General features: G+C 39.7%; 1 long non-coding RNA gene across 1 annotated transcript; it reads left to right on the top strand.

Annotated features, from left to right (window-relative positions):
* Nucleotides 1-9,884: 9,884 nt before the first annotated feature.
* LOC121977490 lies at nt 9,885-10,975 on the top strand. The gene is made up of 3 exons (XR_006110870.1): nt 9,885-10,140; nt 10,227-10,486; nt 10,911-10,975. It is a non-coding gene; the product is annotated as an uncharacterized LOC121977490 (long non-coding RNA).
* Nucleotides 10,976-27,251: the final 16,276 nt, after the last annotated feature.

The raw sequence follows: 27,251 nt of genomic DNA, 5'->3' as shown, positions 1-27,251 counted from the left end.
AATGTTAATACTCGACTAGGAATGATTTAGAGTAGTGTTCCCTATATCATCTCACTATCGATTCAACCAATCGATTGATATAGGTAAGAATCTTCTACTCAAGGACGTTACTATACTTATTTTATCTGGCACTAATATAAATAAACATAATAACCAAAAACCAAATGCCTTAATATATATACAAGAATATGATATACATGAGTCCATACAATGATCAAATGATTGGCTCTAGGGCTCTAACTAACTTGATTAGCTTCTTTCTTTTTGTGCATACACTGCTGTAAACGAGGCTTCTCCGCCTGAAGGAGTTCTTAGTGCAACCATCTTCCTTGGATTAACAACCTCCTCGGTTGTAATCAAGTCAAATCCGGTGCCTCGTTTTTATGCCTTATTTTCTGCTTAATCTATTTTTCAAGTGTTAGCTTAATTGCCGAGAAAGGGTTGTGTTTTATTCAGGGCTATTCAACCCCCCCTTCTAGCAGGCCCAACGGTCCTACAAGTGGTATCAAAGCCGAGGCGCTTCAGGAGGACTAACCGCCGAACGAAGCAACGCGATGGCCGGACCAAGCATCCACCCACCGAAATATGAAGGGGACTTCGCTACCTGGAAAAAACTGATGCAGGTATTTCTTACAACAGATATTAAATTATTTTTAACAATGAAATTTGGCTTTGAAGCTCCAGAGGACAAGGAAATAGATAAATGGACAAAAAAGGAGCAGGCCGACTTCGTGGCGAACGGCAAAGTAGAGTACCATCTGCTAAGCGTTCTTCCGCCTCAAGAAGTCAACAGGATCGGTAAATACAACTCCGCAAAGGAACTTTGGGAGAAGTTCCTTGAGCTGCACGAAGGGACGTCCAAAGCCAAGCTCGCTAGAAGAGATCTGCTTCCTAATCAGCTCACCAGCCTGCGACTTGGGGAAGACGAGACCGTTGCACATATGCACTTAAGAATAAAAGAAATCATCACCGAACTCACGAATCTCGGAGAAAAGGTAAGTAACCGAGATTCGCTCAGGTACGCGTTAAATTCATTTCCGAGAAATTCAAAATGGGCATCACTAGTAGATGCTTTTTACATTTCTAAGGACTTAGAAAAAATTTCATTATAAGAATTTTTTTCAACATTTGAAGTCCATGAGTCAAGATGTGCAGGAATGAAGGAGCCCAAGAACAACGTCGCCCTCAAAGCTTCGAGAGACAAACCTGAGTCGGAATCCTCTCTCGACGACGAGGAAATGGTAATGATGGTAAGAAGATTCAAGAAACTTTGTAAATCTAGATCTACTAACCATCCGCAGGGGAAGAAGAAAAGGACGATCCACTGCTACCACTGCGACGAAGAAGGGCACGTCAAGGACAACTACCCCAAGCTTAAGAACAAAGACAAGGAGAAGGGTAAGAAGCCTATCCAGGAAAGAAAGGCCCTGAAGGCGACGTGGGACGATACGTCGTCCGAATCGGAAGTCGAAGCATTCTCCGGACTTGCACTGATGGCGAGTCATCAAGACGACGACTGCGATTTAAGCTCTTCTGAAATGAGCATCGAGAGCATCGATGAAGGGGGAGACACGTCGGAAGAAAGCAGCAGTTCAGGGGGAGAAATGGACAACGAGATCGAAAAGGTAAGTCAGGTACGATCTCTTCCTCCCGATAAAATGTTTAAGTTTGTTAAACTTTTAACAAAAGACTGCTGCAAATTAGAAAGTGAAAATAAAAATTTAAAAGTAATTCTAGCTAAGTCTTGCCCCTTAGAAGAATTAGATAAATTAAAATTAAAAAATGAAAAATTGGAATTAGAAAATCAAAATTTGAAAATTCAAATAGATAACTTAAAAAATTATGCATGTTCATCTAAAACCAATGTTAGAAGATTTAATAATTTAAATTGGTACTTTAAATATCACCCGGGACAAATTAGGAACATTTCAAGAAAAAATTTCCACAAAAATTTTTTGGTTAATCCAGTAGGTTGGAACCTACATTGGGTTCTTAAATCATGTTTAAACTAAATTTTAAAATTAAAATTAGCGCTTTAAGTGAGAAAATTAAACAAAGAATTTCTTTATGAGGCTTTGTCAAGGAAGTGGTTGTTGCTCCAATAACCAAGAAGGCCTAGTGCCTCGCCACGACCTGGAAGTCAAAATATTGAAATAAATGTTTAATTAACTTACTAATGAAGCATTAATTAGTGCTTTAAAAAGGTTATTCAAAACATTTTATTTCAATTTTGAAATTTACTTACTTAGATTTTTTTTAATTGACTAAATCATTTATGTGCTTAAAAATTCTCAAAAATCATTCCTTCTTAAGTTAAAAGATTTTCTGAAATTAGAAATTTATGCTCAAATTACTTAGAAATTTCTTCTAAATATTTCTTCTAAATATTTTTTCAAATTTACTAAAACTTTAACCCTTAGATTGTTTCTCTTGGAACCCCATTTTTTTTGTGATCAAAGGGGAAGAAGGGAAAGTATAAGTCTAGGGGGAGGTAGATAGATTTAATTTTTTGTCTATCTTTTTTACTGAGGTAGATAGAGTTATTTTTTTTTCTATCTTTTTGTACTTAAATTGCAAATTAAGTTAAGTTACTTAATTTTATTTAAAGTCTATTTTACCCTATCTTAACTTGGGTTGATCACACCAAAAAGGGGGAGATTGTTGGAACCCCAAGGTTGTTTTGGTGTGATCAACAAGTTAAGGTAGGTCCTGTTTGTTTTAACCTTGTGTCTAAGTGAGCAGGAGCTTAGGAACACAGGTAGTCGAGCGGAAGACGCAGCTAGCGAGAAGGACGGCAGTCCGAGGGACGAGATGCTGCGGAAGAGTACATCGGTGGACGAGAAGGAAGCGTGCAGTGGTTCCGAGGGACGAAAGCCGGAGCGGAAGATTGCTCGGGGAGCAAGAGACGCAGCTAGCGAGAAGGACGGCACGTGGTGCATCCAAGGGACGAAGACTGCGGATGAGTACGCCGGCGGACGAGAAGGAAACATGTGGCGATTCCGAGGGACGAGAAGCCGGAGGGAAGCCCGCTCGAGAAGACCGGAAGTTGGGTTCGGGTGAGCCCTATTCCGGATGTCAGAGATCACCAAAGCAAAGCGGAGCCGGAGCAGAAAGACTCAAACCAGAGGCGAGCTAAACCGGAGAAGAGAGCACGGACCAAAAGTCAACTGGGTTGACTTTTGGCTCCGGGGCGCCCGAAATTGTCCGGGGCGCCCGGAGCTGTCCGGGGCAACCGGAACCCTTCCGAGCGCCCGGAAGTGACTTTTTCACAGGATCAAGCTTTGACTCGATCCAACCGTTGGGGGATAAAATTTTATCCCCCCAGGGCGCCGGAACCCCTTCCAGGCACCCCGACCAAGGCTATAAATATAGCCTTGGTCCAGAAGCTTTTCATCCATTCAGAAATTGTAACAACACTTGTGTGCTTCCATTGCTTTGATTAGCTTCTTTCTTTTTGTGACTACACTGTTGTAAACGAGGCTTCTCCGCCTGAAGGAGTTCTTAGTGCAACCATCTTCCTTGGATTAACAACCTCCCCGGTTGTAACCAAGTCAAATCCGGTGCCTCGTTTTTATGCCTTATTTTATGCTTAATCTATTTTTCAAGTGTTAGCTTAATTGCCGAGAAAGGGTTGTGTTTTATTCAGGGCTATTCAACCCCCCCTTCTAGCCGGCCCAACGGTCTTACAGCATGAACATAATATACAAGTAGAGAGTGTCAACAGTATACAGTCTCATAAGAGATAGCAGATACTACAATAGAACTAAAATAAATGCTCATACCTGAAACCATATCCTAGGCTAGGTAAAACAGGTCAAAACTGATACTAACCTACTAAAGCAAGGTATATACCACATTCTAATGAATAAACCAGTATCTAAACATCTACAATGAGAATATATCTCAACATAAGTAAACATATCAGCATACGCGAACAACTGTAATAAATAAGCAATAACAGCATATATAGACAGCAACAACCAAAGCAAATATAATAACAGCGTATGCACGGATGGTCACTCCCGCCCACCTCTCCGCACCATGACCCCTGTGTGGTCGAGAGGCCGGGTCAGTGACAGACTGTACACCACTCCAGCTACCACTCACACGAGTGGCCGAGTGGACAGTTGCATAGTAGCTAACTAGCTACATCTGCGGCGGGGTCCCTGTTGCTCGTACTCCAGCTACCACTCACACGAGTGGCTGAGTGCGACACGACAGGACAAGCGGCATCAACTCTAGCTACCACTCTCTCGAGTGGCCGAGGATGCGGCATACATGCAATGACATGATGCGAACAATGCAACAATCATCATGTATATATATATAAGCAGAAACAGGTATGCTACATGAGGCCAGCATGCTCAATATCGTACATAAATAAGCAATAGTTAAAGTATCCAAATATGATATTTAGTATCTGCTACGGATCATGGACCACAAGAAGAGACTGTATGGATATAGAAACGAATTTCTCAAAGATTGCGTGGAAATATCAAGCGCAGGAAAGTAAGAGTGGAGTCAAGGTAAACAATCCTTATCCAAAATAATTCATGCACTAAGGTCAAGGTACTAAAGAAAGCAAAGCAAGAAGTACCCGCCTTTACTTGTCGATCGTGCTAGGCTGTCTCCACTTCGGAACACTTGGCTCGTAGCAATGTCCTGCAATAAATCATATGATTACAACCAAAACCCCTCATACCTCAACTTGTTACCTAAACCCAATTCAAACAGAAAACCCTAATTGAACCAAACCAACCTAGAAAACCAATACTGAATCCATCCATCTGAATCTAAATCATCATGGAGAAACTAGACTTCTAGTAAGAGGAATCACAACTAATCAATTCAATTCCTCTATGCGAAAACATTACAACCTCGAAGTCAATCTGTCAACAATCAAATCTGCTACTAGAAGCCCAAAACAGTCATGAAAATACAACGACCATGGAGATACATCCCCAACCCATTCAAATCTATCTCAGAATTCAAAAATCATCTCGGAGAACCATTCACAGCATTAAAATCCTAAGCATTCCTAACCAATTTTGTTCAAAATCCAAAGACACCGCAAGGTATCAAGATAAATATCACAAAGTCAAACCACAACTCCTAATCATCACAAGTTATGAAATAAAGCAGTACACCTTTGAATTAAATCCACAGAGAAACCACAATTTATCGAAGAAACGACACATCATCGAATCAAACCTATACATTCCCAAATTCGTTCTAAGTTACTGAAGCAATAGGTCACAAGAACATCATCGATCATGGTCCCAAATCTTTTCAACGTTTTCAAAGCAATAGATCATCAAAAACATCATCGATCAAGGCTTAAAACTTCTACAACAAGAATTTACCGAACCCCAACTAGTGAGAAGAACGCAACACATCAAATTCAATCAAAAGCCCCAAATCCACATCTAACTAGAGAACAACTACAACAAAATGAGATCGAACCATGGCTTACCCCTTATCCAGATTAGTGAAGAGGAAGGAGGATCGGGAGACTCATTCACCCCCTAACCTAGGTCTCGGTCGGCAGCGGGTCGAGGTGGTCGGCGGCGTTTGTGGTTCTTGCGTGAGGGAGCGAGGTTCGGCGAGGACAGAGGAGGCGGCACTGCGGTGCTCGCGTGAGGGATCGATCGTGGCTGTGGTGGCCGCGTGAGAAGAGGTCGTCGGTTGTGCTGCTCGAGTGAGGAGGAAAGAGGCTGGAGACCGGCGAAGGAGGCGAGGCGGCGGCGCATGAGGGCTCGGGGAGGCGGCGTTGCGGGGTGGCTCAGGGAAGATGCAAGGGTGAAGGAGAAGAGGGAAATTAGGTTTTTATATAATTTTGAACTTAGGTTTAGGGAAATTAAAACCTAAGTCTATTGCTCAATCAACTCCCTAATAAATAGGTATTCTAAACAGACCTTTTCCAAAGCCTATAATTTTATCCCCTCAAACTACGCCCTACGGGCTTCGATTAAATCCACAAAAATATCCAAAAATTTCTAAAAATTTCGTTAAAATTATTCGTCCATTAAACTTTATTATTTAATTATTATTTATGCACCGTATTTTACAGGAGAAGAAATGGAGGAGGAAGGATTGTCGGAAAAGAAACTGAAGAAGATGAAGTGCAAGTACTAAGAGTATCGACTGCTTAGGTTTTTTTTTTTATAAAAACTAGTTTAACTGCGGTTGTTTGATTAAAACTGTATGCGCTTTGAAGGACCGTTGATCTTTAGGGAAGGTGTATTGTTAATTCGTGTAGATTAGCGTGTGCCAAAAATTATTTTGAAAAGCAGAAAGGGAAGTTATGTGGCATCAACCCACGAATGGGTATTTATGATGGAAGTGACAACTGTTGGTTGCTACTGGGAATATCGTACCTGTTCCCCTGTACAAAAATTTTACACAAGTCCTGAACCATTCCTAACAACCTATTGTATTTTTTAGAAATTAAATTTAGAATCGCAAACATAACTTAACATTATTGATTCCAAATTCAACTTATCTGTTCTTAGAGGTTTAGACTTGGATCACAAACGATGCTTAACATTATTGATCCAAATCCACCCATATTACAAATTTGATTAAATATTTATTTCAAAGTTCAGTTTCCAGGTCAAACGTGGCGAGGCACTAGACCTTCTTAGGTATGGGATCATCCACCACTGTCTAGACAAAGCCTTACAAAGAAACCCAATATTTAATCTCTTTATAGTAACCCTAGGTTTAACTATTAAGAACAATCGAATCACAGGTTCGAAAAACAAATGAAACACAAAATCGAAAACATGAATTTGATAACCTAGATTCATTAGCCTCTTGTGTTTAGTATTTCAAGATCTAAATATGTAACGACCCGCCTCCTACTAGCTAGGCTGCGAAGCCGATCGCTACATTATGCTGTGCTGGACTATTAATGCGGAATGAAAACTGGCTAATTTAAAATTTTACTGAACTAAATGCTGTAAAGTTTAACTTAGTGTTCTGGGTGTACCTAGGAGTTGTACACATGTTAGGGAAGGTGTTTACAACTAATAATAAACTTCGGATCGATCCACAGACCGATCTACTGATACTGGCACGGTAGGAAACTCCGGATCGTTCAACCGACCGATCCATAAACTACACTGCAATATTGTACGCTGCTGGATCGGTCTGCCGACCGATCCAGCTGGTCCCTGATCGGTCAATGAGACCGATCAGTGAGCCATTTATTCGCGACCCAGCTCCTGATCGATCCACGGATCGATCAGGGAACGAACAGAAAGCTTCTGTTCGCAAAAACCAGGTCCCTGATCGGTCTACCGACCGATCAGAGACTCCCTGATCGGTCTGCTGACCGATCAAGGGTTTCTGATTTTGTATCAGACCCCTGATATCAGCACTGATGCGTGCCAAAGCCATTACACAACACTATAAAAGCTAAGAGAAACATTCTACTAGGTAATGGCTAACATACTAAACATGATTAAAGCATAGAATACTAATTTATGGCATGTAAACATATGGAAACCAAAACTAACAAGGTTTTAAACTGTTCTCTTGCTAACTAACAGAAACATAAGATAACGCTTGCTATAAGTACTAATGCATACTGAACACATTCTAATGCATAATAAAATAAAACTAGATCCCTAGGATCTTTATTCCAGTTCCTTCCACACACATCTTGATCTGCATTGACCTCCAGCCTCCACTGCTAGTCCATTTTCCTTTTACCTGTATCTGCAGTATAAGGAAAATAGTATCTGTAAGCTAAAAAGCTTAGTAAGAAACCATCTACCTCACTAAAACATGCATACGATGCAAATATGATTTTAAATCATGCTGTTTGAAAGGATATGCTAAGTATACTGAATAAACTAAACATGGCATGGCATATAAGCATACAATCATGGCATATCTAAAGCTGAACATGATATCAATCACATGGTATCAATGAAGAACTAAGCTGATACTAAAAACTGAGCTACTGCTAGGACTGTACTGAATTCACGAACTAATTTGTGAAAGGTTGAAAACCATATACATATAGTAAGTGAAAATACTAAACATGCTGTTTGGGCTCATACTTGCTGTGCGCGCATCCCTAACTAGACCCGGGATTGCAAGTTCCGAATCTAGTAGGGTTTACTAGGTTAGCTAAACTTAGGGACGACTATGGGAGCCCAACCCAATGGATATCTAATCTAGTACAGTGCCACTGAAAAGTAAAATACTGAAATAGCTAATACTATTTTGCTAAATCTAGGTTATCTGAACCTAGAACTAGGTTGTCTGAACCTAGAGGCGACTGTGGGAGCCCACCCATTTGGACATCTAGTCTCGTAAAAGCTAAAATAAAAACTGATCATGCTAATTAACATGTTCTATGGCATTTAACTAAATTCCCACTGTATCATAAGGTTGTGCTAGGCATTTTGTCGAGCATTTGGCGCTCTCTAACTCTCCTCGCGATCAGGGAGACCATCTCTAGGCACCCAGCAGCGTCTAAACCCCTATCTATAGAGGATACACGTGCTCGGCCCATCTAGAGATGCTCACTAATCCCTAAATCTGTGAGAAGAGTTAAAATACACACTATATGCTGACAAAATTCAATAAAACTAATCTAATGCATAAAAGAAAACACGCGAGAGCTACTTATACTGCAGGTGAGGGGTTTCTTACCTGGTACGCTAATTTCCTTACAATTCTATTCGCTAGAGTTCCGGTGGAGACGACTTCTCGACGATCTTCTCGCGTCCAAGCGTTCCCCTCGCGAAGGAGAGCGTCCTTGTGCCGGAGTTATCGCCGGAAGATGTCCTTGGGGCCCTAGGGAGAGAACCCTAGGTCTCCTTGTGGTTGGCGCCGAGAGAGGGAGGAGAGGGAGAGGTGGCGTCGGTGAGGTTAGGGTGAAGGAGAAGTTGCCGAACCAACACCAAAATAAACCAAACCAACTTATGTTTTCCTATTTATATTAAGTGGGTATTTTGGCCCAACTCAATTATAAATATATTTGATTCTCCTTTCTCTCAGCACGGCCCTACTGGGTTCACCGGTTACTAAGGCTAACTAAAGGTTTAGCGGACCCGAGAGGTCCCGGGTTCGATTCCCGCTTAAGCCATTTTACTTTTCTAATAATTTTTGCTACTTCCGCTACTCGGAAAATTCCGGAAAAATATCTAATAATTCCAGAAAAATCATAGAATATTCCTAAAATAGTTTTGAGAATTTTCGGGCATTACAAAATAAAAGAATGAACTAGTTATGATGCGGAAACTAATAACTAGTTATACCTTTTATAGCTTATAGACCTCACGATCTTCTGTCGTATTCCTTTTCTTACCTCGGATGTCGTGTGGGCGACGATCTACCGAGATGAGAATCCACCCAAGTCTCCTTCTTCTTCTTGCAAGTTTTGGCCACCAAGAGTCTTCTAGAGATGAAGAACTTTGGACACCAACCAAACTCCAAGGGATGCTAAGAATCAAAGCCTCCTTTCTCTACTTCTTCTCCAAGCTAAATCTGTGAGATCTCGGAAAAATTAATTAATAGGGTTATTTGAGAAATAGCCTTATAGAATTTTTTCGGAATTTTTAAAAATTTTCTGAGAATTTTTCGGAGCTTGTACGACGAGTTTTGAGGGGGATTAATTACGGGTACAGATAAAGCCTGTTTGGGATACCCGTTTAAGTGAGGAATAGTTTATATTATAAATTTCATTTCGTTTTCTTTTTATTTCCCAAATGCCCGAACCCGAGCCTTCCTCCTCTCTTCCCCGATCTCTCCTCTCTGCCTTCTCGGTTCTCTCTCGCGGTCGGGCGACGGCGACGGGAGCAAGGCTCCAGCTCCGACGATCTTTCCTTGCCGGCATCATCTCCGATTGAGCTTAGGCCGGTTGGCGTTTTCCTTTCCGGGCCGCAGCATAGCATCGTGTCTTCTCACGCCTGCCTGCCGAGCCCTAGTTCTTGTTCGGCGCTGTTGGATTGAGCTCAGGTCCGGCCGACGCCTTTCATCTCCGGTCTCCTTCATGTTCCGATTTCTTTCTTTCTTCTCAGGTCTTCCCCGAGCCTTTCCTTCCCCGATCCTTCCTCTCTATTTTGCCGATCCTTTCTTCCCCGATTCGATCGCCGGCTTGAAGATGCCCTAGGGGTTTCGAAGGTAAGCTATTAAACCTAGCTGTGGATTTTAGAGCTTCGGTTTTCTTCTCTGTTTACCGATCCTCATCTTCTTGGCGGTGGAATTAGGTCACGAATTTGGAGAGGTTGGAATCAGGGAGGTGTTGTTGGATTAGGGGAAGGAATCGGATCAGACTCGTGCTAGGTTTTCCCTTGATCGGATCAGTGGACCTCCACCTCCTTGCTGTTGATTGAGGTCTCAAATTGCAGGTTAGGTACTGTGGGGTTTTGGTTGGTGGTCAGTAATTGCATCCGGGCAGAAAGGTAGATTCTAGCAGCTCATCCGGCAGGACCTCTTTCCGGCAGCCCTCTTGTTGACTGAGCTTGAGGTATTGTGTATTGATTGATACATGTTCTAGAGGAATTAGGTTTCGTGTGATTGATTAGTTGAATGTAGGTTTTGTTCTTTGTTTTAGATAATTGATCTTAGATGTAGATCATATTGAATTAGGGATAATTGGATTTCATGGTCATGTGTTAGATGATTAGATTTAATTGCTTAGATTAAATTAATGGAATGATTAGGGTTAAGACAATTAACCCTAGTCAACTATTGGATTTAATTTAAGATTGGATTTCTAATCTAATTGGTGATTAGGGATTAGGTAACTAAACCCTAATTAACTGTTAGATTTAAATTAGGTAGGTTGAGATGATATTAATTAGGGTTTTGCCCTAATTTGGTTTTAGGAATTTTATTTATCTATTTCATTTAGATTTAGTTAAATAAAATATATATGTTGTTTGACACAGGATTTTGATTCGAGACAGACGTCTTGACGTTGACTTCGGATTTGGGATTGTACCTTCTATTTGAGGCGGGTACCCTTTGACTTATTTCTTGATAGTGTCTTTTGATATGTGCAGTTTATATATACTTGCTAGTGATTGGTAGATTTAGCACTTCCCTGGTTATAGGTTATTCGATACTTGTAGACGGTTACTAGTGATTGGTAGTTCAACACTTCCCCTGGATTTAGGGTTAGTTGATACCTATCACATACTTCATCTGCTAGTTGCTTTACTTCAGGATTGGATATTTTATCTCTTGCCATGTGTATATATGTTCATAGAGGTGCATATCTATAGTGCTCTACTCTACTAGATTAGTTGCTTTACATGTGTGATACATGCTCTTGGATTCATGATACTTACATCATTGTATATGTGATGTCTTTGGATTTATGTTGTTTATATCATGTTTATAGTTATATGTGTTTACCTTTTTGACACGCACATATATGGAGGAGGCTTTGTTCAGGTATGTCATATTGTAGCCGCATGCACCATATCGCATGATTGCATGCTGGGCGATTGACGACTCCATTATTGTTGAGCTCGTCGGCCGGCTACATAGGCCTGCACACAACGTGTTCACTGCATGGGTAGTGGCACAGCACAGTAGGGTGTGTATGGCAGTAGCTCTGTAGTGCTCCGCTGGTCCGCTCATGGGTAGTGTGACTGCAGCGTGGTAGCAGACAGGGATCCCTCCCCGTCATCGCGTACCGGGAGTTGAGAGCATTGCGCTCCCTCACTATGTTTGAGGTAGGAGGATAGGTGTACTCCGACAGCATCCCGTCCACTCGGTCACTCTTCAGGGGCAGTGATGGCAGAGTGCACGGTGTCACAGCCCTACCCACTCGGTCTCACCATTGTGTGTGAGATGGCTGACTGGTTGACAGGGGTGACCATGTCATATTGCATCATATGCACATATTGCATTTATTGTGATTGTTGCATATTGGATGATGCACTTGGGTGACTGCATATGATTGACATGCATACAGGATACATGCTTATTTGCTCTGACTATCTTTTTCTGTGTATGTCCACAGTCAGTTGCCCAAGCCTCGCAGGTGAGTACAGTTTATTTCAGTTATGCATTTTCTTATTATTCTTGCTATAGACTGTACTTTATGCCTATTGTTGGTTATTACAGTTTATTTCAGTTATGCATATCTGTTATACTGTTAGGAGACTGTACCGTAGGTTGTACTGTTAGAAAACTGTACTGTAGGCTCTATGGTTTAGTGTACTATACCGTAGGTTGTATGGTTAGAGAACTGTACTATTGATTCTATGGTTTAGGAGACTGTACCTTAGGTTATTACTGGTGGATATATATTGTTGTACATGTCTATTGGTTTACCTGCTGAGTTCTTGAACTCACCCCGTTGTTACTATTTTTCAGGTTGAGGTCGTCGAGAGATATTCCAGTCGCTAGCCCCATTATCGCGAGGATTTTCTTTGTCGGATTATATTTTGCTTTTGCATCTTATATACTTGTATTGTGGGTTTGTATTGTGGACTTTATGTCGAACCTTTGGGTTTGCTGCTTTTGTTTTCTGCTGCAAATTTTCACACTACTTCATGGATTTGTTTTCTTCGTTGTAGTGGAGTAGGATGTGTACGTATATCTTCGTTGGTTTTATATCACTCTTCCTTATTAAACTGCGTGGATTGATTATATGTTGAGTTGGGTGGAATATTGATATAAACTGCGTGGTTTGTTTCTTATTTGTATTGTATTGTTCCGGCCGAGTGTGGCCGAGGTATAGATATATGTATACTGAGATTCATATTGTCCGCCGTACATGGGAGATGCTGCCGAAATTTCATCGGACAGGGACTACTTGGGGCGTGACAAAATCCGGCCACCAAGGACACCCCAAGAGTTGATGTCGCCGACCACAAAAGAAGAAGAAAAGTGTTGGAGTGTATACTAAAAGCCTAACTTTTGTAAACATTTATTTGTTAAAATAAAAGAATCACATTGGTCAATATCTGCATTTATTTATTAAATATAATTGTTCAATTAATTTATATAGTAGACAACATGGAGTGTGGTGTCACACTCAGAAGATCATGTTGTCGGTTCTCTATAAATTATAAACAGTTGCTCGTGACTAAGATAGAAAGGAACAAACTATCATTATAGTCATAGTGTAATTAAGTATTAGTTTATCTTGACTAATAAATTACACTAATACACTTTAAGTGTATTGAGTATGATCATTTAGGCATGTTCTTTTGTACTGACTTAGTAAAAGAACTAAACCTTAGTTATTATGGAAGTGTGTGCTCTTAATCCTAATATAATAACAAGCATATATATTTAATATTTATTTCTTTGATTTATCAAAGGGTGAGGTTTAGCTCGATAAATCAATATGTCCGATAAGTTGGGAAATGATATTACTTATAGTGTGTGTTATTGATTATAGAAGGAATATGTGTCCTAGTTATTTAGGTTGAGAATGTCTCCAAGAGGAGCTCATAAGGATTGTCATGTTAAACCCTGCAGGTGGACCTAGTCCGACATGACAATAAAGTTGAGTGGTACTACTCTTGGAGCTAGATATTAATTAAGTGAGTTGTCAGTAACTTACTTAATTAGTGGACATTCATAATTTTAAACACAGGGAGACTAACACACTCATGATAAGAAGGAGCCCATAATTTAATTTGGGATTGGTGCGGTAGTGCGGTAATAACTCTCTAGTGGAATGAGTTATTATCAATGAACTTGAGTTGTGTGTTCGGGGCGAACACGGGATACTCAAGCTCATCGGAAGGCCAAAACCAATTTCTCCTCTAGGTCCCTGTCGTAGCCTCATTATAGCCTCAAGTCCATCCAAATGTAAGACTCTTCTTAGTGTCCAAGAAGGGGGCCGGACCATTGCTTGGTGACCAAGCAATGGCCGGCCACATCCTTTTGAAGGGGCCGACCCTATAGCTTGGTGACCAAGCTTGTAGGGGCCAGCCATAATAATTCAAAAAGGGAGGGTTGTTTTGAATTTTTAAAATCTTCTCTTTGTAGAAAACTATAAGTTTTAAAAGAGATATTTTAATTTTTAAAACTTTCCTTATTTGAATTAGGCCATATGTTTAAATAGAGAGTTTAAAAGATTTTAAAACTTTCCTTTTTTTAACCATCCTTATGGTTTAGAAAAAAAAAGGAAAAGAAGTTTTAAAATTTAAATTTTCTATCACCATGTTAAAAAAGGAAATTTTATAAGAGAGTTTTTAAATTTTAAAACATGATTTTAATTTTTAGAAACTTTCCTTTTTTAACTCATACTTTAGGAAAGAGAGCTTGTAAATTTTATAAGAGGATTTCTTCTTGTAAAATTTTTAAAAAATTATTTTTCCTTTCCTTTTAATTGTGGTCGGCCACCTTGCTTGGTGCCCAAGCAAGGGCCGGCCAATAGGATTAAACCAAATTCAATCCTAAACCAAATAGGATTGATCTCAACCATTGATTGATGATTGATTCAATCAAGAGGAAAGAAAAGGAAAAATAAAAAGGAAAAACTCTTGGATGATTTTATTTTTTGTAAAAGGTTTTTCCTTATTTGCCTTGGGCAAGTAATATAAAAGAAGGGGTGAGGGGGCTTCATGAGATACAACTCTTATTCTTTTGCTTGGATGATCTCTTGGTGTGGCCGACCCTCTCCCTTCTTCCTCTCCCTTTGCTCTCTTCTCCTTGGTGGTAGTGGTGGCCGGATTTTAGAAGAAGAAGGAGGAAACTTTTGGGTGGTGTTCATCTTGGAGGATCGTCGCCCACACGACGTTCAAGGCGAGGCGAGGAATACGGCAGAAGATCTCGAGGTCATTAGCTTACAAAGAGAAGGTATAACTAGTATTTTTCTTCCGCATCATACTAGTAATTTTTCTTTGTATGAATTCTAAATACAAGAGGCAATTAGATCTAGTTTATCGAATTTATTTTTCGATTTTGTGTTTTCTTCTTTTTCGAATTTGTGATTCGATTGTTCCTTTTGGTTAACCTAGAGTTATTTAAGGAAATAAATATTAGCTTTCCTTAAAAGGCTTTGCCTAGGCGGTGGTGGTTGCTCCCATATCCAAGAAGGCCATGTGCCTCGCCATGCAGTCCTGGAAGCCAATTTTGGAAATTAATATTTATGGAATTAATAACCTAGGTAGATTTGAATCAATAGTGTTAAGTTCCGCTTGCGATTCAAATCTAAACCATTAAGAACAGATAAGTTAAATTTGGAATCAATGATGTTAAGTTCCGTCTGCGATTCCTTATTTAACTTCTAAAGAACATAATAGGTTATTTAAGGAAAGGTTCGACACTTGTACAAAAAATTTTGTACAGTGGAACCAATACGTTTTCCTAGGTTTAACCAACAAAAAGGAGATGAGGAAGGATGATGGCCGACCACCACCAAGGGGGAGAGGAATAATAGATGTGTTGTTCTGAGTTGAGGCACCTCTACCCTCTCTTTTATATTCCTTGGTCTTGACAAATAAGGAAAGTTTTATAATTAAAACTTCCTTATATTCCTTGCCAATGTCTAAGAAGGAAAATTTAATTAAAATTTTCCTTATAAACCTTTCAATGGCCGGCCACATCATGTCTTCCAAACAAGGAAAGTTTTAAACAAAAAATTAAAACTTCCTAATTTATTTCCAAAAATTTTTAAAATAAAATTTTCTCTTTAAAAAATTCCCTTCATGGTTGGTTATAAAAGGAAAATTTTATAAATTAAAATCTCTCTATTAAAACATGTGGATAATTACAAAAAGGAAAGTTTTCTTCAAAATTAAAATCTTTCTTTTAACTATAAATAAGGAAAGATATCAAACTTTTCTCTTAATCTTTTGTAGAAACTGTAAAAGGAAAGATTTAATTTTAAAACTCTCTTTTAAATCAGGGCTTCCACATAAGAAAAGATTTTAAAAAATAAAATCCTTTTAATTTTATTGTGGTCGGCCACCAACTTGGGCTCCAAGTTAGGGTCGGCCATCTACTTGATCTATCCAAGGTTTATCATGGCCAGCCCTTGCTTGGGCTCCAAGTTTGGCTTAGCCGACCACCTTAGGATAGGTAAGAAGGTGGGTACGGGTGGGTATAAGACTTTATAAATAAGAGCCTATGACAGGGACCGAGAGAAGGAATTGGTTTTGGTCTCCCGATGAACTTGAACTTCCCGTGTTCACCCCGAACACCCAACTTGAGTTCATCAATAATAACTCATACCACTAAAGAGTTATTATTGAACTATCGCACCAATCCCATATTACTATATGGGCTCCTTCTTATCATGAGTGTGTTAGTCTCCCTGTGTTTAAGATATCGAATATCCACTAATTAAATGAATTACTGACAACTCATTTAATTAATATCTAATTCCAAGAATAGTACCACTTAACATTATTGTCATGTTGGACTAAGTCCACCTGCAGCGTTTACATGGCAATCCTTATGAGATCCTCTTGAGGGCATTATCAACCTAGATTCCTAGGACACAATTTCCTTCTATAATCAACAACACACACTATAAATAATATCATTTCCCAACTTATCGGGCCTCTTGATTTGACGAGCTAAATCTCACCCATTGATAAGTCAAAGAAATAAATATTAAGTATACGTGCTTGTTATTATATCATGATTAAAAGCACACACTTCCATAATAACAAAGGTCTTGTTCTTTTATGTAGTCAGTATAAAAAGAAACTACCTTAAATGGTCCTGCTCAATACACTCAGAGTATACTTGTGTAATTTATTAGTTAAGATAAACTAATACCTAATTACACTACAACCACTCCAATAGTTTGTTCCATTCCATCTTGGTTGTGAGCAACTATTTATAATTTATAAGGAACTGATAACATGATCTTCTGTGTGTGACACCACACACCATGTTATCTACAATATAAATTAATTGAACAACTACATGTAGATATTTGACCAATGTGATTCTACAAAAAACTAGGCTTTTAGTATACATTCTAACAATCTACCACTTATACTAAAAGGCTGTGCTGCCATATACCTTGTCATCCATTTGATTCCCAACCCCTCAACATGCCCATCAAAAGCTCTTACCTTAAGGGCCTTAGTGAAAGGATCTTCCAGGTTATCATCTGATGCAATCTAGGCGACAACAACTTTTCCTCATTATACGATATCTCGTATTGGGTGGTACTTGCGCTCTATGTGTTTACTTGCCTTATGGGCTCGTGGTTCCTTCGAGTTTGCTATTGTACCACTTATTTGTAGGACCGTTGCGGTCGGCTAGAAGGGGGGGTTGAATAGCCCTGTAAAAATAAAAAATAACCCTTTCCGACTTTTCAAACTAACACTTGCATATAATGTAGAAAAGCAATAAATCAAAACAGAAAAAAACGAGGCACCAGATGTTTACTTGGTTACAACTGGGGAGGTTATTAATCCAAGGAAAATGATCACACTACTATCTCCTTCAGGCGGAGAAACCTCTTTTACAGTAATGTAGGCACGGAAAGAAAGAAGCTAATCTAAACAGTGGAAGCACACAAGCGTTGTTACAATTTCTGAACTGATTGAAAAGCTTCTAGATTAAGGCTATATTTATAGCCTTGGTCGGGGTGCCTGGAAGGGGTTCCGGGCACCCTAGGGGGATAAAACTTTATCTCCCAACGTTCAGATCGCGTTTGACGTGATCTGGTCAACAAACCAGGTTCGGGCGCCCGGAATGGTTTCGGGTGCCCCAGAGCCTAAAGTCAACAGATGTTGACTTTTTCATCCAGGGACCACTGCTCCAGTTCAGTTCACCTCAGTCCGGGTCTTCAACTCCGGATCCGCTTGCTTGGGTGATCTCTGCCATCCGGAAAAGGGCTCACCTGAACCTAACTTCCGTCTTCTCGAGCGGGCTTCCCTCCTGCTTCTCGTCCCTCGGAATCGCCGCGTGTTTCCTTCTCGTCCGCCGACGTACTCATCCGTAGTCTTCGTCCCTCAGATGCACCGCGTGCCGTCCTTCTCGCTAGCTGCGTCTCTTGCTCCTCGAGCAGTCTTCCGCTCCGGTTTTCGTCCCTCGGAACCACCGCACGCTTCCTTCTCATCCGCCGGTGTACTCTTCCGCAGGGCCTCGTCCCTCGGACACACCACGTGTCATCCTTCTCGTTAGCTGCATCTTCCACTCAACTACCTGTGCTCCTATGCTTCTGTACACTTAGACACCATGTTAGAAATACACAGGACCTAACTTAACTTGTTGATCACACCAAAACAACCTTAGGGTTCCAATAATATCCCCCTTTTTAGTGTGAGCAACCCAAGTTAAGCTAGAGTAAAAATAGACATAAAATAAACTTAACTAAATTTGCAATTAAGTGCAAAAATAAAACAAGTTAAATTTTGGTCTACCTCCCCCTAGACTTATATTTTTCCTTCTCCCCCTTTGATCACAAAAAAAATGGGGTTCCAAGTAAAATAATCTAAGGGTTAAAGACTTTGAAAAAATATTTCTAAAAAAGTTCTAAGTTTAAAAAAAATATGAAAATTTTTCTAAGTAATTTAAGTAGAAATTTCTAGTTTCAGGAAAAAGTTTTTAACTTAGGAAAAAATGATTTTTGAGAGTTTTTCAAAAAAAAAATTCTAAGTAAAAATATTTTTGAGATAAATTTTTTAAAAAAAATCTAACTTAAATCTTTGAGAATTTGTAATTTAAAAATATTTTTAAAAAATTTCTAAGTAAAAAATTCTAACTTAGGCAAAAATATCTTCTGAAAATTTTTCTAAGTATGAAAGAAAAGTTTTCTAAGAAAGAAAAAACACTCAAGAATTTTTCAAAAAAAAAGTTAAGAGTTTGCAAAAATTCTTTTTGGGAAAAAATGTTTGAAAAACTCTAAAAGCATTAATTAATTCTAATTTTAATGCTTTGACAGAAAGTTAATTAAACATTTATTTCAATATTTTGGCTTCCAGGTCGTGGCAAGGCACTATGCCTTCTTGGTTATTGGAGCAACAACCACTTCCTTAGACAAAGCCTCATAGAGAAATTCATTGTTTAATTTTCTCACTGAAAGTGCTAATTTTTTATTAATATTTAGACTAAGCAAGATTTAGGAACCCAATAAAGGTTCCAGCCTATTGGATTGATTTAAAATTTCTTAGGGATATATTTTCTAGAGATATTCCTAATTTGTCCCTGGTGATATCTATAATACCAATTCAAATTTTAAAATTTTCTAAAATTAGATGAGCATGCATCATTTTTCAAATTATCTATTTGAATTTTCATATCTTTATTTTCTGATTTCAATTTTTCATTTTCTAATTTTGATTTGTCTAATTCTTCTAAGGGACAGGACTTAGCTAAAATTACTTTTAGATTTTTATTTTCATTTTCTAATTTGCAGCAATCTTTTGTTAAAAGTTTAATGAACTTAAACATTTTGTCGAAAGAAAGAGATCGTACCTGACTTACCTTGTCGATCTCGTTGTTTGTTTCTCCCCCTGAACTGCTGCTCATGGCTCCCCCTTCATCGATGCTCTCGATGCTCATTTCAGAAGAGCTTGACTCACAGTCGTCGTCTTGATGACTTGCCATTAGAGCAAGTCCGGAGAATGCCTCGACTTCCGACTCCAACGACGTATCATCCCACGTCGCTTTTAGGGCCTTTCATTTTTTGGATAGGCTTCTTACCCTTCTCCTTGTCCTTATTCTTAAGCTTGGGCCAGTTGTCCTTGACGTGCCCTTCTTCGTCGCAATGGTAGCAGCAGATCATCCTTTTCTTCTTCCCCTGTGGATGGTTAGTAGATCTAGATTTACAAAGTTTCTTGAATCTTCTTACCATCATTACCATTTCCTCGTCATCGAGAGAAGATTCTGACTCTGGTTCGTCTCTCAAAGCTTTGAGGGCGACGTTGTTCTTGGGCTCCTTCATTCCTACATATCTTGACTCATGCACTTCAAATGTTGAAAAGAATTCTTCTAACGAAATTTTTTCTAAATCTTTAGAAATGTAAAAGGCATCTACTAATGATGCCCATTTGGTATTTCTAGGAAAGGAATTCAGTGTGTACCTGAGTGAATCTCGGTTACTTACCTTTTCTCGGAGATTCGAAAGTCCGGTAATGATTTCTTTTATTCTTGAGTGCAGATGCACGACGGTCTCGTCTTCCCCAAGTCGCAGGCTGGTTAGCTGATTGCGAAGCAGATCTCGTCTAGCGAGCTTGGCTTCGGACATCCCTTCGTGCAGCTCGAGGAACTTCTCCCAAAGTTCCTTTGCCGAGTCATAGTTCCCGATCCTGTTGACTTCTTGAGGCGGAAGAACACTTAGCAGATGGTATTCTGCTTTGCCATTCACCACGAAGTCGGCCTGCTCCTTTTTCGTCCAATTATTTTTCCCCTTACCTTCCGGTGCTGTAAAACCAAATTCCATTATAAGCATTAATTCAAAATCGGTGGTAAAGAATACCTACATCAACTTTTTCCAAGTGGCAAAATCCCCTTCGAATTTCGGTGGGTGGATGCTTGGTTCGGTCATCTCGTTGCTTCATTCGGCGGTTAGTCCTCCTGAAGCGCCTCGGCTCAAATACCACTTGTAGGACCATTGTGGCCGGCTAGAAGAGGGGGTTGAATAACCCTGTAAAAATAAAACACAACCCTTCCTGACTTTTCAAACTAACACTTGCATATAATGTAGAAAAACAATAAATCAAAACAGAAAAAGATGAGGCACCAGATGTTTACTTGGTTACAACCGAGGAGGTTGTTAATCTAAGAAAAATGATCGCACTACTATCTCCTTCAGGCGGAGAAGCCTCTTTTACAGCAATGTAGGCATAGAAAGAAAGAAGCTAATCTAAACAGTGGAAGCACACAAGTGTTGTTACAATTTCTAAACTAATTAAAAAGCTTCTGGATCAAGGCTATATTTATAGCCTTGGTCGGGGCGCATGGAAGGGGTTTCGGGCGCCCTGGGGGGATAAAACTTTATCCCCCAACGTTCAGATCGCGTTTGACGTGATCTGGTCAACAAACCAGGTTCGGGCGCTCGGAAGGGTTCCAGGCGCCCCGGGCTGCTCTGGGCGCCTGGAACGGTTCCGGGCGCCCCTGAGCCTAAAGTTAATAGATGTTGACTTTTTCATCCGGGGACCACTACTCCGATTCAGTTCGCATTGGTCCGGGTCTTCAACTCCGGATCCGCTTGCTTGGGTGATCTCTGTCATCCGGAAAAGGGCTCACCTGAACCCAACTTCCGATCTTCTCGAGCAGGCTTCCCTCCGGCTTCTCGTCCTTCGGAATCGCCGCGTGTTTCCTTCTCGTCCGCCGGCATACTCATCTGCAGTCTTTGTCCCTCGGACGCACCGCGAACCGTCCTTCTTGCTAGTTGCGCCTCTTGCTCCTCGAGCGGTCTTCCGCTCTGAATTTCATCCCTCGGAACCACCACACGCTTCCTTCTCGTCCGCCGGTGTACTCTTCCACAGCGCCTCGTCCCTCGGACGCACCGCGTGTCGTCCTTCTCGTTAGCTGCGTCTTCCACTCGACTACCTGTGCTCCTAAGCTCTTGCACAATTAGACATCAGGTTAGAAACACACAGGACCTAACTTAACTTGTTGATCACACCAAAACAACCTTAGGGTTCCAACATTATTATCACAATATACTGTAATAATTTTTGGGCAAACCAGGAATCACATCTAAGTGCATCATGAAGTTTCTGAGCCATACAACTGTTGGTGCGGGAAGCATCCGACGATCGAACCTTAGTTTTGATAATGGCAAAGGATTCAAGGTTAAGTTGGTTTGTGATCTAACATGCTTGGCTGAGTGTTTCAGGAAAGTCCTAACTACGGTTAGGCAGGTGAAAATCCTAAGGGGTGGTAACCTTAGGTCCTAGGGGGCGATAACCATAGGTGGAGGAAAACCCTAGGGGGTGGAACCCTAGGTCATATGGGGTGGTAACCCTATGCGGAAAGTCTGGGTGGATTAAGTGCTTCAGGCAAAACTTCTAGGGGTGGTAACCCTAGGTGGAAAGTCCTGGTGTCGCGAACCAGGTGAAAGACTGGACCAGCTGGAAATCGGAAGTCCAGCAGAAAGTCCGGGAGCATCAAGCGCCGAGAAAAAGTCCAGTCGATCTGGAGGATCGCACTGGCATCAGGTAATCTCTCTTGAGGGGAGTAGGTGAGGACGCGTTCCCCGCTAAGGGAACAGTAGGCGTCGGGTCGACCTAGGATTTTTGGTCGACAATCCGAAGTTAGACCCGGATAATCTGATGACTATCGATAATATTTTGTTATTTTATTTATTGCTTTATGTGCTAACTTTGTGTTGCAGGATATTGTTTGGGGCTAACATGTCTTGCAGGTACAAAATAATGAAGTCTTCGCTCGGATGAACAGTGTCTAAGGCGCCTCCATGAAGCTTGGAGGTGCCTCGGGTGCAAAAGCTGAGCTGGCCGCGAAACAGGGCTCAAGGCGCCTCGGAGGGTTATGGAGGCGCCTTGGAAGGTGCCTTGAAGACCCATGAAGGCGCCCTCTAGCAGATAGGTTTCGACCAGTTCGTCACTGATCCACGCATGCGACTCGGGCGAACTGGAGGCGCCTCGGACGAGCTTGGAGGCGCCTCCAACATGCTTTAAAAGCAGGTTTCGAGCAACACCTCCAATTAACAATTCTAAGCCTTCTCTCATTCACGTGCTGCTCCAAAAGACGCTTCGAAGTACTGCTACTCGTGCCCGACGACCCAGAGCTTCGAGATTTCATTTTCCGTCGTTGGTATAGATTTATTTATTGCACTTATTGTAATACTTAGTTTGTAATAATCGTGCTTATAGTTTTTGCCCACCGAAAGTGATCAAGGATCGCGGGCCTTCGAGTAGGAGTCGATCTAGGCTCCGAACGAAGTAAATCGTTGTGTTCCTTCTTTGCATTTATTTCATTTCCGCTACGTTTGCTCTTAATTTACGATTCCGATAATCGATAAAATGGAAATAGCCACGAGCTCTATTCACCCCCCCCTCTAGCGCTTCTCGATCCAACAATTGGTATCAGAGCGGGGTCATTTTGAATTGGTGCAACCACCATTCAAAACAATTTTTCGTGGTAGTTTCATATTTTCGGAGTCAACTAGAATTTAGCTTTATAGCTATATTCTAATTCTTTTTTCGAATCAGTTTTTGCTCGAGGTTGGTGCAACACCACCCAAGTTCGTGTTCTATTTTTAAATACTTCCCGCACTACTAATCCAGGACCAAGTCCTGGAATTTTCTTGTCATTTATTTTCTTCGTAGTTAATCTAAAATGGCCCAACAAGAGGGTTATAGCACTGTCCGTCCCCCGCTCTTCACCGGAGAGAACTTTGGTTACTGGAAGGACAGAATGGAGAACTTCTTGAAGCTCCAGTTCGAAACCTAGATGATCGTCAAGACTGGTTTGGATCTGCCAATAGATAAAGACGACAATCCTACACCCTGTGAAGATTGGGAACCTGCATTAATCAAGAAGGTGGAGGCAAACGCCAGAGCAACTTGTACCCTCTAGTGCGGACTAACAAAGGAGGAGCTAAACCGCGTCGGTCCATTCTCAAGCGCCAAGGAGCTATGGGAGAAGCTGATCGAGCTTCACGAAGGGACCTCCGATACCAAAGTAAGTAAGCGTGATTTACTATTCAATAAATTGTATAACTTAAAAATGCAGGAAAATGAGACGGCAAGCTAGCTACACGCGCGAATTCAAGACATCCTTAACTCCCTTCACGGAATCGGGCAGAAGGTAGAAAATAGGGATATAATAAGGTACGCTCTTAACTCGTTTCCAAGGAGTACATTGTGGGCATCAATGGTAGATGCCTACAAAGTCTCCAAGGATTTGTCTTCTTTAAAGTTAGATGAATTATTTAGTGAATTTGAACTTTATGAACAGACTAATACACAACGAACCGAGAAGGGTATTGCTTTGGTTGTAGGTACTAGTCGAACCCGCGATCCGAGATCACGGCGAAGAACTGAACCGGAGTCGAAAAATGAACCCGACTCAGAAGATGAAGAAGATGAACTGACAACCGAGCTAGTGAATCTCGTGAAGAAGCTCTACAAAAAGAAGAAAGGCTTCAACAAGAAAGACCTAAAGAAAGCAGTCCAATCCAAGGAGGCCCAACCAAGTTCTAAAGAAAAATTCGAGGTAATCTGCTACGGGTGCAACCAAAAGGGGCACATTAAGTCCAACTGTCCAAATCAGAAGGACGCAAAGAAGCAGAGGAAGAAGAAGGTGCTGAAAGCGACTTGGGATGAATCCTCAGAAGAGGACACCGACGACGAACTCGATCAAACAAGTTTACTTGCGCTGATGGCCCGGGACCAGATCAACCTGTCCGAGAGCAAGAGCGAGTCAGAAGTCGAGTCCGAGCGAAGCCACGGATCCGTATCCATTTCCGAAGGGCTCGATCCCTCTGTAAGTATTCCTAGACTTAATAACTTAGTTAATTATTTACTTCGTAAATTAGCTAAATCAAACCTTAAACTAAAGTCACTTCTAAAGGAAATAGCAGTCCTTAAAGAAGTGACTAACTCCAAATCCTTGCCTAACCCAGTTCAGACTAGAGATTCAACTCAGGTCCAAAAACTTGAGGAAGAAAATTCCAGTCTGAAAAATTAGATCAAGGATTTGAAGTTAACATTCGAACGGTTTTCTTTAGGATCTAAGAATCTCGACCTAATTCTTGGGTCACAAAGAGTCGTCTACAATAAAACTGGGCTAGGTATAAAACCAAAAAGAAATATAAATCTTATTTATCTTTAATAAACAATCCAAATAGTAAATCAGTCCAAGCATGGGTCCCCAAGTCCAAATTGGTCAATCAAGTTGGACTTGGTCAATACTGGATCCCGAAGGATCAAATACACTACCTCGATAGACCATATCGAGGCTATGATCCAGGGGGAGCAAAAAGAAAAACGAAATTAAAAAATTCAAAATTTAAAATCAAATTAAAAATTCGAAATTAAATTATAAATTCAAAATCAAATTCAAAATTAAAAATTAAATTCAAAATTCAAAATTTGAAATTAAATTAAAAACTCAATTAAAAATTCGAAATTAAATTAAAATAATTCGAATTCAAATCAAATCAAATATAGATGGAGGATCCAGAATAGCTTGCACCCCTAACTAAACTGCCCGACGGGGTAACCGAACTTAATTTACCCGAAATGGGTAAAACAAGAGTAGACTACTCGGCAGGGTAATTAAGGTTAGATTAAAATGGACTAGGTTTAACTTAACTCATAGTACTGGTGAAGTTTTTGGATGATAGTACGTTAGGGAAGCTCGGGCATCGCATGTCTAGGAAGATATGGTTTCGACCTGGTGCATTTGGGCAAGTGGAACTGACCGAAGCTACCCTTAAATGGATCCTAACCAGTTAGACCAAGATTTAGTATTAAGTTAAATGGGTAGGACTATTTGGAAAACCTCGAAGGCATGGTTACTTTAATGAGTTCCTTGTGACTCACCATAGCCCAGAAGTTTATCCAAAGAATGCTTACTTGTTGAACCCAAAGCTAAACCTGAATCTAACACGTTAAACCAAACCCTTAAATTGAACCTCAATTCATCTCATAAAAATTATAGGATTCCCTGATTGAAAATTTAGATCGGGTGAGATGACTAAGGAATTTAAAATTCAAATTCAAAATTAAACTCATAACTATAATTAATTCAAATTCTATAATCAATTAATCAATTTTAAAAACTTATTTTAAAAAAAAAACTTTTAAAAACTCTCTTAAATCTTTAAAACTTAATTTCAAAATTCCTTTAAAAATATTTTCAAAATTATTTTATAAATCTTTAAAACTTAAATTCAAAATTCCTTTAAAAATCTTTTCAAAATTATTGTATAAATCTTTAAAACTTAATTTCAAAATTCTTTTAAAAATCTTTTCAAAATTTTTTTAAAAATCTTTAAATTCTTTTAAAAATCTTTTCAAAATTATTTTATAAATCTTTAAAACTTAAATTCAAAATTCCTTTAAAAATATTTTCAAAATTATTTTATAAATCTTTAAAACGTAATTTCAAAATTCTTTAAAAAACTTTTCAAAATTATTTTAAAAATCTTTAAAATTCTTTTAAAAATCTTTTCAAAATTATTTTAAAAATCTTTAAATTCTTTTAAAGAATGGTGAATTGGGTTTTTGGTGAGACATCATTTTGTAAGGGATCATGTAGCTAAGGGTGAAATTGAACTCAACCATGTTGAGTCCAAATCAAACCTAGCTGACATCTTCACAAAACCCTTACCTGAACTTGAGTTCAGTGCACTCAGAAGGGAAATAGGAATGTGTTGGGTAGAATAGATCCAAATTTCTAAACCAAATATTTTACATGTCTTCAAAATCATCCTCACCTATTTTCAAAACGATCCTTACATGTCTTAAAATTCCAGGAAAAATGTAATTTTTCAAAATCCCTGTTTTACTAGACTTTCAAAAGTTGGACTTAGTTTAGGCTCTACCTTAGAAATCATGTTCCCCTAGATTTGAGCCAGAGCATTGTAACACCCCACCCTCCTCACTATTGGACTGTGAGGGCAGAGCGCTACTGGACTACTACCTTTACTTAACTATCCTTGTTCACATGTTGATAGTAATTCCTAAAACTCTTGAAGAACTCAAAACATACAATTAACTAGCAGCGGAAGACTAAATGACTCATCTAATACATTCTTAATAAATGGTAATCTTAATAAATTCTTATGCTAGGTCCCAAGGCTTCTATAGTCTAGGCATCACACATCCATCTGCACCTTCTTGTCGCCTTCCTTTGCTATAACTTTTCCTTTCCTTTATCTGCAATAAGAGGAAATGCAACTATAAGCAAAATTGCTTAGTAAGCGCTATCTAACTCACAAAACTCGAATATGCATGTAAACATACTGAAATCCAAGAACTGAAAAGTCTAAGAAAACTACTACACATGCTCAACTAATAGCAAAAGAATAATGCATACTGGAATGCTAAACATGTAAAGCTAATCAGAATAACATGCTAGCAGAAAGGAAACTAAAACTTGCTGAATTCTAAACACTTTCTGAAACTTTTTTCACTTGCTTAAAAACTTATTCTTTTATTTCACTTGTTTAAAACTTATACTTTAATACTTTTATACTTATGTGAAACTTATTTTACTTGTTCAAAAGCTTATACTTATAATACTTCAAAATAGTAATCAACTTCTCTTCTTGGGCCCAGGCTTAGTACCATCTTATGCGCATTCCCTAATAGGTTGGAGTAGCGAGCCACCAATCCTAAAAGAGCAGACCTCGGTCTACCAGGGCCAAGACCTCG

Source organism: Zingiber officinale, chromosome 4B (assembly GCF_018446385.1).
Source record: "Zingiber officinale cultivar Zhangliang chromosome 4B, Zo_v1.1, whole genome shotgun sequence".
NCBI classification, from domain to species: Eukaryota; Viridiplantae; Streptophyta; class Magnoliopsida; order Zingiberales; family Zingiberaceae; genus Zingiber; species Zingiber officinale.
The sequence above is the reverse complement of the archived record's forward strand: the minus strand, read 5'-3'. Positions and strand labels throughout refer to the sequence as shown.